At 40.1% G+C, this 14391-nt stretch overlaps 1 protein-coding gene across 9 annotated transcripts in view; it reads left to right on the top strand.

The window, feature by feature from the left end:
• The window catches only part of LOC136872446 (photoreceptor-specific nuclear receptor), a 310883-nt gene that overhangs the window by 111493 nt on the left and 184999 nt on the right, over positions 1 to 14391 (top strand). The window lies entirely within an intron of this gene.

Below are 14391 nucleotides of genomic sequence, written 5' to 3'. Positions count from 1 at the left end.
TGACCGTCAATTATTTCCACTTGGTTCAGACTGAGTTATAATAAATTACACATTAGGCCCTAGCTATTACCCAAGCATTAGAAATGAATGAATAGATTAGACTGTTAAACAATGATTATTTATTATTGCCAGGGATTGAGGGGCTCTGGCGGTAGAGCTTTAGATGCGCTCAGTACAGTGGTATTTGAATGTACTCAAATACGTTAGCTTCGTGTCGGAAATCTTACACCTACGAAATTATTATTATTATTATTATTATTATTATTATTATTATTATTATTATTATTATTATTATTATTATTATTATTATTATTATTATTATTATTATTATTATTATTATTATTTTTATCAGCATAACATTCTTTTCTATTATGTTTTAGACGATAACTACCGGCCTCGAGATGTAGGGTAGCGTGCCTGCCATTTACGCGGACGCCTTGGGTTCAATTCCCGGCCAGGTCAGGGGTTTTACCTGGATTTGAGGGCAGGTTCGACGTCGAGGTCCTATCAGCTTACCTGATTACAATTGAGGAGCTATCTGACGGTCTAGAAAGCCAAGAATAATGGGCGAGGGGATTCGTCGTGCCGAGAACACGGCACCTCGTAATCTTCAAGCCTTCGGGATGAGCAGCGAGCCCATCAGCGGTGTAGCACCATGGGATTTTTTGTTTGTTTTGCTGAGGAAGAGCCCTGAAATGCTACAAATATAGAGGGAATATTTCGAAGAGCTATTCAATTATGGACATCAGAGTACAATGGAGACGAACGAGCAGGTATAGTATTACCAAATATGAGGTAGAGAAGGAGTTACCCAAAATGAAGAATAGTAAGACTGCGGGACCGGATTCTGGAAGGCCGTGGGAAGTGAAGGAGTGATTTTTCTTACATTTTTATTCAACAAAATGGCACAAGGTGATTTTTTTTTTTTACAATTGACTTACAGTCGCACCGACACAGAGAGGTTTCTTTTTTTTTTTTTTTTTGCTAGGGGCTTTACGTCGCACCGACACAGATAGGTCTTATGGCGACGATGGGATAGGAAAGGCCTAGGAGTTGGAAGGAAGCGGCCGTGGCCTTAATTAAGGTACAGCCCCAGCATTTGCCTGGTGTGAAAATGGGAAACCACGGAAAACCATCTTCAGGGCTGCCGATAGTGGGATTCGAACCTACTATCTCCCGGATGCAAGCTCACAGCCGCGCGCCTCTACGCGCACGGCCAACTCGCCCGGTCAGAGAGGTTTCATGGTGACGATGGGATAAGAAAGGATTAGGAGTGGGAATGAAGCGCCCATGGCAAAATTAAGGTACATCCCCAGCGTTTTCCTGGTGTGAAAATGGGAAACCACAGAAAATCATCTTCAGGGCTGCCAGCAATGGGGTTCGAACCCACTATCTCCCAAATGCAAACTCATAGCTGCGCGTTCCTAACCGCACGGCCAACTCGCCCGGTACAGGATGAAGAAATATCAAACTAATGGAGAAAGAATGTGCTGATTCCAGTATGTAAGGAAAATGGGATATAATTTATAAGCTTGAGGCAACTATAGAGGAATAAATCTGGTCACACCATGAGAGCAATTGATCAGCGATAGAGACAAGAAGTGGTGATTAACATGGAGCAGTTCGATTTTATCAACGGCAGAGGAAAATATATGCTACATTTAGCCTGAGACAGCTAGTGGAAAAGCACATAGAGAGCAACAAGAGCTTGTCGGTTATCTTCACGCTGTCCTCTGTTCGGCACGAATCCCTCGAGGCTGTTAATATTAACAAATAAATTATGTATTTATCATAATTAACTTGTACGTTTTTTGTTCAAAACACTATTAAACGCTAAATTAAAAATGATAAAATGCTACAAAATGCTAAATGTGCAAAACAAACTCATCATCGTTAGGCATCGAAGTTATGTCCCCTTTTATATTTCTCCTACTTCCTTACCGCCAGTATTCTATCGAGATTCAGTAGAGAGTTCACCTCGACCCTGGTAGATTCAGGTGTACACAAAGACCACGTTTATCCAAAATGATATATGAATCGTTATCTAATGAATGTTATGCAATTCTGTACAAAGATTATGAGTACTTCCGTCTCTGCTTATGTCTGCCAACTATTTTCTGTTTCAAAACTGAACCAGGTTCAAAACAACGCGCGCACACGTATAACAGACGGTCGTCTTATATATTAGCTTTCTTCTTTGTGTAAATGAATTTGTCCATAGTAAACAATGAAAGCGGTCTACAGCACGGAATTGACTAAGATTTTCACAAATGCAGATAATGAAAATGAAAATCCACAGCCTGTTTCCAGTCATTCGACCGGATCAGGAATGGAATGAATGAAGCCCCCATCTGGCGGCGAGGATAGGAATTGTACCGGCTGCCGAAGTCTGTCGCATTCCTCTGGGGCAATGATTAATGAACGATAGATGAAATGAAATGACATTGGAGAGTGTTTCTGGAATGAACCGACCCTGTGGTGTAGGGGAAGCGTGAATGCCTCTCGCCCGGAGGCCCCGGGTTCGATTCCCGGCCAAGTCAGGGATTTTTCTCTCAACCTGAGGGCTTGTTCGCGGTCCACTCAGCCTACGTGATTTGAATTGAGGAGCTATCTGACAGTGAGATGGCGGCCCCGGTCTCGAAAGCCCAGAATAACGGCCGAGACGATGAGTCGTGCTGACCACACGACCCCTCGTAATCTGCAGGCCTTCGGGCTGAGCAGCGGTCGCTGGGAAGGCCAAGGCCCTTTCAAGGGCGTTAAGTGCCGTGGGGTTTGGTTTGGTTTCTGGAATGAAATATGACAGGGAAAACCGGAGTACCCGGAGAAAAACCACAAGTTCAGATAATAATAATAATAATAATAATAATAATAATAATAATAAAGTTATTGTTTTTACGTCACACTAACTACTATTTGACGGTTTTCGGAGACGCCGATATGCCGGAATTTTGTCCCGCAGGACGTGTCAGTAGGTATACCTTTAAATACCATCGGACTGAGCCAGGATCGAAACTGCCAAGTTGGGGTCAGAAGGCCAGCGTCTCAACCGTCTGAGCCACTCAGACCAGCTGTTGAAGTAAACAACAGCAGTTACGTTCAAAATAATTGGAGTAAGTAAATGATGTTAACTTCCTTCCCCTCCCCCTCTCTAGAGTCAGTCCATGCCTGTTCTAGATGGATCTACAGTCTGCTGTTCGCTCTTTGCTGGGCAACCCCATTGTCAGCGACGTTGCTCTGTAATACAATGGATCTAGGCCCTTCTGGTGTGTTCGGTTATCTGACATTTGTTGCATACCATGATGCTATTCGATAAGATATCGAATAGGACACCGTGCTGTAATGAATTATAAAATGTTTACGGAGAAGGACTTAAGTCCCTGCAGACCATTGGACAAAGAGCAGCCAATAGAGCACGCTGTAGATAGCAATTCAATTAAATACGCTTGGTATATCACGTGAGAGAGACAGAAGGGCCATCGTATTAATTTGTTTGAAGGTCTCATATCCGTTGAGTGTCAACTCAATCAGCAAGCTACCCGCTTTAATCGGCTCATAATCCTTCTCTCTTTTGGGTGGGGATGAACTGGCCCTAATCCGTTTAGCGCGTCTCTCAGCCACTGTGACCGTTGACATGAATCATTCCTACCCCGGCCAGAAACTTGTATAGCTCGCCACTAAAACTTACAAAGCATGCAATCTCGATCACTAGACTCACTCGAGCAAAACCAATCGTCCGCCCTACTCCTCCTCCTCCACCCCATCTCTCCCGCAGATGAATTTCGACAACTTGGGATTTGGACTGGCGGGTCGTTCTCTTCAACCCCAGGGGAGTTGGCCACTAATACCGCACCACACACGCAACGGCACACTGCTGGAGTGGAGTGGGGATCCCATCAGACACGAGATTCAAGCACAAGTCATTTCAGCTCAACGAAAGAAAATCTCCTTCTGTAGAGATGTATTTTCTTTTATGTTCTACGGTTTAGAACATTCGACATTTATTTGAGACAAATCATAGTAATGATAACACCGCATTTCAAGCGTAAATATCTGAAGTAATAACTAAGGCAAGGATTTCGTCATAAATGCCTATTTTCATCATCAACCCAAAAGTCTTAAACCTGTTACAGTCGATTTGTGATGGAAATATATAGGTTTTATAGTGCCAATAAATACCTATTTCGTGCATTAATGCCTATTTTGAAGATATTTACATGTTAAGTGCTTAATATGACAAATATTAATTTTTAAAATCGTATTTTTCCATTCATCTCTACTTTGTAGGTATTCTTTACCAGATGGACACTGAAAGCAGGCATTCTTTGCAGATAGCTACCAAAGGCAGGCACCTGAATGTGTTTAAAGGACAACAGCTTTTTTTTCTGTCCTCTGATTCCGCTTGGAGCGAGCTGGTCTTGAATCTGCACCCTGCACTGGCTAACCCCAAGATTTTCAACGGTATCACGTACATTTCTTCCAAGTCTGAGCACCTACCTTCCAAAATAAAGTAAATGGAAGAGAGAGAATTATCTTTTGTGAAGGCTGTAGGCATTTTTCGTGCGGTGGAGGCGACCATTTCTAACTTTAATGAAACTACAGGAGATGATATTAGTGCCAAATTTTACAGTATATTGCAGAGGAATTTCGGCTGGAAGGATTTTTGGCCATTGCTGCTGTTTTAGAAGGTAAAGACGTAGCACCACCACCAGGTTTCACTCCGGCAGAGCTAGCTGCTCTTACATACTGTCCCCTGACCTCAGGTGAAGTGGAAAGGTCATTTTCTTAATTTAAAATATATCAGCCGACAACAGGCAAAGTTTTACTGTTCAAAATTTCTAAGAATATCTGGTTGTCAATTGTAACACAAACAAACAAAAAACAAAACAAACAAACACAAACAAACAAACAAACAAACCCCATGGCACTACAGCCCTTGAAGGGCCTTGGCCTACCAAGCGACCGCTGCTCAGCCCGAAGGCCTGAGCTCAGCACGACGAATCCTCTCGACCGTTATTCTTGGCTTTCTAGACCGGGGCAATTGTAACACACTGTTTTTAATTATTTCAACGTCCGCCTTGTCAATACAATTCAAAATCTAGTATATTTACTAATACAGCAAATACATAAATATATATATGTACATGTTTCGAGAATTAATATTCTATTCTTCAGCTTACAGATTAAAATCACGTGCATGTAAAGGACCTTATTTAAAACATTTTGTGTCCAAAAAAAAACTGGTTAAAACAACGTTATAATAAAAACATTACAATTTTTCAATTTTAGGACCATATACTGTACTAACATTTTACAGGACATCGGACACAACATGAATGATATTCATGTTTGAACTGGTAATTAAATCATTAAATATCTTCACTCTTTGTTAGGCCTATATATACTACATAACAGTTGGCCTTTTACGTTGCCGCTGCTCGAAATAATTTATTAATTCGAAGTTTAAACGCACACAGATGACATTCCCCTACATTTTAAAGGAATTAAGAAAATTTCCCTTTTCTTCCTCACCGCAATTTTTCCCTACGCCGAGGGGAAATTTCCCTCCGGCTGACAACATTGGAGCCACTCCAACCAGCAGCAATAACATTTTTTGTTGAAAGGTTCGGTGGTTTTTCAAAAATGCATCAATCTACGGATACGCGGGGAAACCTAAATCGCAAAGTAGCGAAGTGGTTTCTCATTGCTTCGTCACCGAGACAGAAACTGCTATTACAGTACCTCTGAGTAAGGAATTTAACAGTACCGGGATGTATCGGCCGTGCAGCAAATGCCCCACACATATTTCTACAGTCCACATTATCACAGCCGTTATTGAGATTGAGACGTCTGTGAAACCTTTATCTTGTTCCAGAACGTCCAACAAACAATGAAAAAACCTCCTCAACAAGATATGGCAAAATAATAATAATAATAATAATAATAATAATAATAATAATAATAATAATAATAATAATAATAATAATGTCCGCCTCCGTAGTGTAGTTGTTAGTGTGATTAGCTGCCACCCCCGGAGGCCCGGGTTCGATTCCCGGCTCTGCCACAAAATTTGAAAAGTAGTACGAGGGTTCGAATGGGGTCCACTCAGCTTCGGGAGGTCAACTGAGTGGGGGTTCGATTCCCACCTCAGCCATCCTCGAAATGGTTTTTTCTAGGGTTTCCCACTTCTCCTCCATGCAAATGCCGGGATGGTAACTAACTAAAGGCCACGGCCTCTTCCTTCCCTCTTCCTTGTCTATTCCATCCAGTCTTCCAATCCCTTCACAAGTTCCCTGTTCAGCATATCAGATGAGGCCGCCTGGGTGAGGTACTGGTCCTCCTTCCCAGTTGTATACCCTGACCTAAAGTCTCACGCTCCAGGACACTCCCCTTGAGGCGGTTGAGGTGGGATCCCTCACTGAGCCGGAGGGAAAAACCAACCCTGGAGGGTAAAAGGATAAAGAAAGAAGAAAAATAATGTAATTCATTGCTCATGGTAAAGAATATTGAATTTTTACAGATTAACCTGATGGATTTAATTAAACATATTTGTTTTCTCTGTAATGTCACTGATGCGCATGATGGATTGGAACTCCTCCCTCTTTCGATCACTGGTAAAGTGTCGGCCTCGGGATCGCAAGATAGCGGGTTCAAACCCGGTAGAGGTAGTCGGATTTTTGAAGGGCGGAAAAAAAGTCCATTCGACACTCCATGTCCTACGATGTCGGCAAGTAAAAGATCTCTGGTGAGAATCATTTCATGTTTACTCGACAAAATTATTTTAAAACATCAGCCATAGACATCCAAGAGATAATCGGTTTACTCTACGATCGGAATTGACGAGCAGGCAGCCAGATGGCGAAAAATTAATATCCTTGTTCTCGGTAGCTGAGGCCATGCGATTATTATTATTATTATTATTATTATTATTATTATTATTATTATTATTATTATTGTTGTTGTTGTTGTTACCGTGTTTTTGCGGTAGGTAGAGGTGAAAGAAGGTGCGGGCGTGAACGGGTCTCAAACTACGAAATTAAGGTTGATGTAAAATTTAACCAGGTTATATTTTCTTTTCAAAATTAAGAAATAACAAGCATGGCAGGTACAGAGTAGTAAGGCAACAAAGTATAGTTACAGTATTTACCGGATTTGGGCTTCGCGCCCCGACTTCACAATTCTTGGGCAATCAGCCCAACCTTACTCCAAAATAAGTTTTAACAGAGGGGCAGAAAACCCCATTCATGCCCAGGAGCACTTGCTCCAAATTACACAGAAAAGCCTCCTCGAGGCATACAACACTCAATTTTCAAGAAAGAGCCACTCGCTCTCAAACTTTAAGCCTCTCAAAAGCCACACCAAAGTCCACCTTCAAGTTGTCCTCTCAGGACATAGACACAGGGGTAAAATACCCAACCTACTGAGGTCTATTAAGTGAGAAAAAGATTAATTACATGACCTCTAAAATAACAATTTGAGAGGAGGCGAACTTGCGCTCCTAATACACTTTGTTTAAAACCTACTTGGCACTAGGCCGTTAATACAAGGGCTACCCCATACTAAAGAGGTGACTTAAGAAAGAAACAATTTACATTACTGTTACGGAAGAATAGGTTGAGAAAAAAATAAGTTCACCTCAAAACAATATGAGTGGGAGCTCGAGAGGGTTAAGCACTCTCTATCCCAATATGTAGTTTAAAAGATATAATAAATACAGAGTGTCTTTACATTTTAGGGAAAGTTACATGGTGGAAACGCTTCGGACCCGCCCCGAGAGTTAAACTGCTGAGCTAGCAAGAAAAGAAGTTATTATACGGCCATTACCTTATTGTTGAACTGCTGCCCGAAGAAAGAGGCGCTTCCCGCCCCCTGCTATGTACTTTACACACTGAAAGATGGTACAGAAGTGGCCCAGAGACCCCAAAATCAGCAGTTTATATACTCTCGCGGAAAGTTCGAGGCGTTTCAGGGAAGAAAACACCCGCCCACAATCACTTTATTGGCTAGGGTACAGCAACATATCCCCTTTGGAGAAGATACGCCTGATTGGATAGAAATTAATTTTAAAAATTCGGGATTGGCTAAATACAAAACAAGGGGAAAGAAAGGGGTATACAGCCAACTTAAACAATAACAGAAAGAAATTTAACAAGAAACAAACTTTTGAAATAAAAATTTCTCAAAAAAACAGTTCTTTCACTTCGCACTAGGGTGCACTATTGTTGATCTTCAGTAGTGTCCTCTAGAACAGAAAGTTCACACTTCTTACAATAGGGAAACAAAAATGCGTCGAAAACGACCCAGTTCAGAAACTACAACATTTCCCAGTAGTGACATCTTCTGAGAAACTTGAAAATTAATACCGTAGATAAAGTTCCGACTTCCTCCAGCAGAGGAGTTTCAATTGGCGCAAATTTTAAATAAGTGGCGTGGAGGTGTACCGCCCGGTACAATTATTATTATTATTATTATTATTATTATTATTATTATTATTATTATTATTATTATTACGAAAATATCGTGGATCACAGAGGTGTATTACGAAGGTACTGAGGTGAATGGGCGGACAAGCAATTGACCAGAGCATAAATTAATGCACTAAATTTTGAAATTTTATTTCTTTATTTCCTATTTTTAAATTTGATATAGGCTATAGAAAGTTCGGGACAAGTAACAATCAACAACATCTAAATGAGCCTCTCAGCTCCCACAACTACGGTGGACTATAAGTCCGAATATCAAGTACCAAAACTTGAGAGAATTATCAACACGATAACTTACAAGGAATGAGCATTATAACTCTGAACAGGTACACTATCTTATAAGAATATGTTTGCCACACTCACTTATATAGCCTCGGAGTCTGAGCTCCGAAAGTAAATTCAGTCCAGCCTCTCAGAGGCATAAATTCTTACATCACAAGGTTAACGTGACAATTCTAATACAATCAGTTAGCCCTGGTTTGGGCTCATCGTCTGCTCAACAGTTTTATAATTCACGTGTTCCAAAAGGAATTTCACACCACAATCTATTGCTTGATAAAACAGGGGCGTGATTCCCCATACTGCTGGCCTTAATATGAAAAAGGAAAGGTTGATTATGATCGACAAAAAACAAATTGCAATCAGGAGAAAAACCTCCACTATTTCTAGAAATTCCCTAAAACCCTAAGTGGGCTTATGGCCCGAAGTTACAGAGGCTAAGCCTATTCTACAAAGGGGCGACCAAACGATAAATGTTAAATGCCAAAAGTGTTAAGAATGTAGAGGTTCAGAAAATTTTAGTCTCCCCATACCAAGTTGAATGGAATCAACAGAGGGTAATCATTCTTTGTTCCATTAGTTTACATGCTTCCCAGCAGGGATTTGAGTAGAGTCCTAAGACTTGCCGAAAATCTGCATTCAAACTACGAAATAGAACTTTACATTAATAAAAGAAGTTTTAAACCTTCCGCTCAAGCTATCTGCCAGGTGTTATCACATATTATGAATTTCTGCCATTGACTTGCTTGCTGGGCCTTCCGAACGCCGCCCGCGGCCCCTGCCTCCTGCCCCCATGGTTCACGCCGCACACAATGAACTGGAGGGATGAAGATGATGATACAGCCCTAACGTTTTACAGTATTTCGAGGGGAAGTTACCAGAAATCTTTGCAGATAGGCTGGATGCCTGTACACACCCCCAATTTTAATTGGCTACAGAAAATATTCACAACATTTCTGACTGGTTGATATATACAGGAGTTGGGGGGGGGGGGGGGGCGCAGAAGTGTTGACACCCATGACACAAGAACAAAACAATCTTCAAAAACTAAGGCTAGCCAACTGTGAAAATACACATTTCTTAATAAATAAGGGGAGCAAAGAACCGATCATAGAGACACATCTGTCTGTTAGGTCATCAGCACAGAGGCTGGTTGGATCCTCAAATAGCAGCACCAAAGGCTATGTGGTGTTAAGGAAACCGCAAAAACCAATGGTAGTAACAAAATGAGGCGTACTAGGTAAGATGAGGAGTGAGGTAGTTTGCCATTGCTTTCCCAATGGGCCGGAAAGTACTATTGCAGCAAGACTAACCCTATGAACAACACCTTTCATAACGTTCAGATGCACTGGTCGTGCTCTGAATGTCAGTACTCAGCACCACTCATACCCCAGCAGCTTCCATATTGTCACAGCCATGGATGTTGACTGGGACTTCAGTGGAAGCTACACTTTCCTCTGGCCTGTGCCAAGAGATTGATGCAAAAGTACTGTATTCATCAAGAAATGAAAGCAGGCAGAGACATCTAGTGGTTGAAATATCGAAGTATCTTGCATATCACTAGTTCAAGCCAGATTACCTAGATGGCGCTATAGAAGGTGCGCAGTTTAACTGGCCGGAGAAGGTGTACCTCCGGTACAATTATTATTATTATTATTATTATTATTATTATTATTATTATTATTATTATTATTATTATTATTGCACCCGCCCATGCAGCGGTCAGTGCCAAGTTATCCCGGTAGCTCTTGATTTCTTCTCAGGGTATTCCATTTTCCGCTCATAAAATCTGTGATTTTATATATAGTTATTTTACGTGGTTTCGGATGAGAATCAGTCCGCTGGGATACGCGTCACGGGAATACCTACACGCACAAGTACGAACCTGTGGCCGATAACTTCGAAGGAATCTCTAACCGCTTGTAGAACTAATCAATTGCTTATATCTACAAAACTTATTAACTAACTTACAAACTAGCCGTTACCCAAACAGAAATTAAGACACAGTCACTTACAAAAGAAAAATATAAGATTATTTATTGAATAAATAATGTTCGATGTAAAATAAGTGAAATCTGGGTAGTATTATTCGAGTAATATTTAAACATGAAGAATTAGAGTCAGCGCTGGCTCAAATAAAATAAAATAATTAAGGCTTAAAATATTTACATTTTTTCCTAATTAGTGTTCAAATTCATATTAATATATATATCTCAATATTCGTAGCCATGTTCCGAAAAGTATTTCATTTTCTCCAAATATATTCAAGAGATCACTGAGCAATCACGGAATCAATAAAAATACACATTGTGAATATTGTCACATTAATTATTTAAATTATTCTCACAACATTTAAGTCATCTCGCTGAGATAAAATGATCGGTTTGCTAACTTAAAACGTAGTAAAATTAAATGGGAAAAAGTCAGATTATAAATGTGAATCTGCTCATTTTTTTTCACGTAAGTATTTCCCAAACAAACTCTTGCGTGAGTATTAAATTGTAAAAGTGTTCTCCAACTTTCCATTCATAAATTATAATCACTCATAGATCTGAACTCTGATTATTTGGTCACATATTTCGAGTACGCACAAGTAACAACTTACGGGCTAAGACAATACCTCCCTAAAGCCTACGACATATGGCTCCTAACTAACCATTATCATATTCTACATATTTAAAATATTCCAATTGAAATCATTACTGCATGAAAAGAAATAAACATCTATCTAACTATTCAAGTAGTTTCCAATCCACACACTCCTCTATCAACGGCTCAATGTGCTCTAGCAATATGCTCTTTCTCAATATTTCATATGTATACGAGCTACTCAACTCGTATGGATAGTATAGAATGAAATTATTACGTATTATACTGTAACGTCACCGCACTAAAGAATATCCGATGTATACTAAGTCATGAGTCTAGTGAACTGTATATTAAAGTACTCTCATATACTCAGTACCCATTATTCACCAAAGTCAGACATAAATATAACTGTCACGATACACAATTCTACCATAATACATGTCTATCTTACCTTAAAATGGTCATCTGCGCGATGTTCACACTTTGACATATTCTTCCCAATATGGCACAGAAACTCACTTTGTAATTCTAATACAACGTTATCTCGTCGAATAGCAATTCTTACACTTTCCGTAGAACATAAACAAACCTCTATGCATCACTATTTCTCAATATACTCCAATACATAATCACATTTCAACGCCATTCCAAACCTATTTTAACATAACACCGGCTTACATATAGCCGTATGCATATAGCCATTACTCCCAAAACTATATGCTAAACATTCTAGAATTGCCTTGTAAAATAGGCAGTTAATAACCTTTATCTTAAAAAAAATCAGTAGTACGAGTTCAATGCCCTCTTTCTATGAAGAAAGGAATACTTAACTTGACAATATTCATCGTATCGCGCAGGTAATTCGTGACGTAATCTATGTACAGGTAAGCGAGATTAATCGAAACTTCACTAGTAAATTAGACTCATAGCTACTAGGTCTTCACAAGTAACACTTCTTTCTTTTATCCAAACTAGTTTCCACTGTATGTATGCAAGTGCGGTAGCCTGTATATGTCATAATAGCATTCTAATTCTACACTTCCATCTTATCTTATAGCCTTGAATATCTCACACATCACTTCATATTTCACACACGTTCTTAAATAATTCATAAATATCACCAAATATTCAGCACATGCCGAGTTAGATTGAGGGTGCAGATTACAAGAAACTACTCTACTAAAGAAATGTATGGACTTAGCTCGTCAGTTGCTACGTTTTGTCTGGTTGTTGCTCCATCCCTCGGTTGCAGTTAGACCCTCCGATCGGATCTGGATCTCTGGTTGGATTGCATGTTCATGGTCATCAGCTGGTCACATGGCTCGCCGGTCCACTCCTTATCGTCCGGTATTTTGGCTGGCCGGTGCTTATCCACGTCATCATGTCCACTGGTTGGCCGGTCCAATCATCCTCAGCTGGTCATCTGGCTCGACGGTGCATATACCCAGTTCAGTCCATCATGTTGATTTAGCAGATAGTCATCATTTCGAATCTGTAGACAACGAAGAAAATTCCTTTTGCGGAGCAATCAGTCATGATATATTCCATATTTCTATTATTTATAGTAATCGTCGAAGTTTTCTTTGATTGGAAAAATTTCTCCGTAAATAGTTATTAACTTTACTGCCACAGTAGTAACTTTCTTCTCGTATGAAATAATCAATATTGTAAAATGGTGAGTTCCTTTTCCTTCAATCGTAGAGTGGCTGCTCACGAATCCAAGTCCGACGTATCTCACCACAAATTATTTATTTATATAATTTTTCGCCTCTTTTCTTAGCATACACCGGTGAATAATTTAATCGTATGCTATCGCCAATTGTAAATAGTTAATATTCTCCTCAGTAGTTAAGAATATTCTTCAAATATGTAGCTTCGCTCGAAACTGCGTCTTGCTTCTCCGAATGTAATTTTTTGAGTATCTTCTTAAACAATCCTTCCGCTGCTATATTTTTTTAAAACAATTCAAAATGAGCCTCTACTGTTCTGGAGTGTCTTCCAAAATAATCCGTTCCGTGACGTACGTAGCCTTCTATACGCTGTATTAATATGAAGTTCATTGCCTTAGTAGATCGCATGGGCCATACCTTCCTACGCCGCCATTTTGAAACTGGTCTACGAGATGCGAACGGGCACATTATTATTATTATTATTATTATTATTATTATTATTATTATTATTATTATTATTATTATTATTTGTTTCTTAATCCGTTTACCCTCCAGGGTTGGGTTTTCCCTCGGACTCAGCGCCTCAAAGGCAGTGTCATGGAGCTTAAGACTTTGGGTCGGGGGACAAAACTGGGGAGGAGGGCCAGTGCCTCGCCCGGGGATAGAGAAGGAAGAGGGAAGGAAGCGCCCGTGGCCGTAAGTTAGGTACCATTCCAGCATTTGCCTGGAGGAGAAGTGGGAAATCACGGAAAAACCGCTTCGAGGATGTCTGAGGAGGGAATCAAACCCCTCTCTACTCAGTTGACCTCCCGGGGCTGAGTGGACCCGTTCCAGCCCCCGTAGGCCTAACACTTTTCAAATTCCATGGCAGGGCCGGAAATCGAACCAGAGCCTCCACGGGTAGCAGCTAATCATGCTAACAGCTACACCACAGAGGTGGATTATTATTATTATTATTATTATTATTATTATTATTATTATTATTATTATTATTATTATTATTATTATTATTATTATTATTATTATTATTATTGGGGTAAGCCCATTGAAAGCATGAATACCGATGAAAACCAGAATCAAACCATGGCGGTAGAGAGGAAAAGGTGGATAGGCTTCCTCCTCCCAAATTGTCTTTGGTTTTGTTTTGTTTAGGACAAGTAGACTGAGAGTCCCAAGGAAGAAACTATACCCTCTTACTCATCTGCTTCCTACAATACCCAATGAATAGAAAATTCAATATTTACATCACTGGCGGAAGAAAAGCTGCTTTTTGCTGAATGAATTTCGAAAAGTTTTAAATACAGTATATTATTTAGTGACATGGAGGGGTATCTCTCTTCTTGCCGGACTGAATGGCTCAGACGGTTAAGGCA

Source organism: Anabrus simplex, chromosome 4 (genome assembly GCF_040414725.1).
Source record: "Anabrus simplex isolate iqAnaSimp1 chromosome 4, ASM4041472v1, whole genome shotgun sequence".
Classification (NCBI taxonomy): domain Eukaryota; kingdom Metazoa; phylum Arthropoda; class Insecta; order Orthoptera; family Tettigoniidae; genus Anabrus; species Anabrus simplex.
Note: the sequence above shows the minus strand (reverse complement) of the source record. Positions and strands in the feature narration are given on the sequence as shown.